Genomic DNA, 1,247 nt, shown 5'->3' with positions numbered 1-1,247 from the left:
AGAGGGGCTCCTCGGACAGAGAGCAGGCAGTGAGCGGGGTCTGCAGGGCCCACTGCCCCAAAGGCTGGTCTCGGCTTCGATGTGGGGCCTTAATAAAGGAGGGGGGATGAAACACTAACTCATGAAGCTGAAACAGGCCTTGCTCAAAAACTGCCTGTTCGGGGAGGGCAACTGTGGGGGCCAACAGAGTTACGATGGTGGCCATGCAGTCGGATCCCTGCTCCTTTCTGACATGCACCAATACCCAAACAGAGACAACACGGTCCTTCTCCGTTGAACAAGGGTCTTTCTCTGTGCTCCTTCTCTCCCAGATGTCCTGCAGGCGAAAGGCGGAAGGCGGCCATCTGGCCTCCCTCCAGAGCTTGGCAGAGTCACTTTACGTGGCCAACTTGGCTCTCTCCTCTCGACACATCTTCTGTGTCTGGATCGGACTGAGTGATATAGGGAAGGTAGGTCCTCTCCAATGCTAATCTTCATCGATTCCCCTTTCCTGTTTTCTTTTTCTTTTTAAGGATCCTCCGGTTCAAAGTTCCATGTTTTTGCCTTGGAAAGTGACAGAGAAAACCAAAGCAGAAACCCTTTTACTCCCATCCTCTCTCTCTCTCTCTCAATCTCTCTCTCTCTCTCTCTCCCCTCCTTCCCCCTCTCTCTCTCCCCTCCCCAAATCCTTCCTTCCTCCTGAAGGACCGACTGCTGCAGTCTTGAAGGGCCGGATCCTGCCCTGGCCCCCATCTCGGCCCCCAGGCCTTCCTCCCTCTGGAGGGGCCCTTGGATGGCCTCTACACCTGGGGGAGACTGCTGGGCCTTCAACTTTAGAGGCCTGGCCTGGGGGGCTATTCTTTCCTCCCTCCCTTTTTTTATTTAAGGCAGAAATTCCTCCTTTCTGTGACCGGCAGGATTTCGTCTCCTGCTCTGCTGGGTTTTCAGCTCTTGGAAGAAGCTCCGTCATGTACAAAGGAGGAGGGGGGGAGTTTCCCTGGAATTGAAATCAGCTCCTGGTGACTTTGTGAATAGAAATGTGAATTTCTGACAACAACAACTAACTAACTAATTAATTAACTAACTAACTAACCAATTCTAGCATACTTTTCTGAAACCTTTTTTCCCCTGATCTCTTAATCCTCACCTATCTAAGCATGGAGAGAGGGGGGGAGATGGCAGGAGAGAGAGGGGGAGAGAGAGGGAGAGGGGGAAGGAGGGAGGGAGAGAGAGAGGGAAGGAGGGAGGGGGAGAGGGAGAGGGGAGAG

Source organism: Protobothrops mucrosquamatus, unplaced genomic scaffold, assembly GCF_001527695.2.
Source record: "Protobothrops mucrosquamatus isolate PMUCROS unplaced genomic scaffold, P.Mucros_1.0 scaffold_108, whole genome shotgun sequence".
NCBI lineage: Eukaryota > Metazoa > Chordata > Lepidosauria > Squamata > Viperidae > Protobothrops > Protobothrops mucrosquamatus.
Note: the sequence above shows the minus strand (reverse complement) of the source record.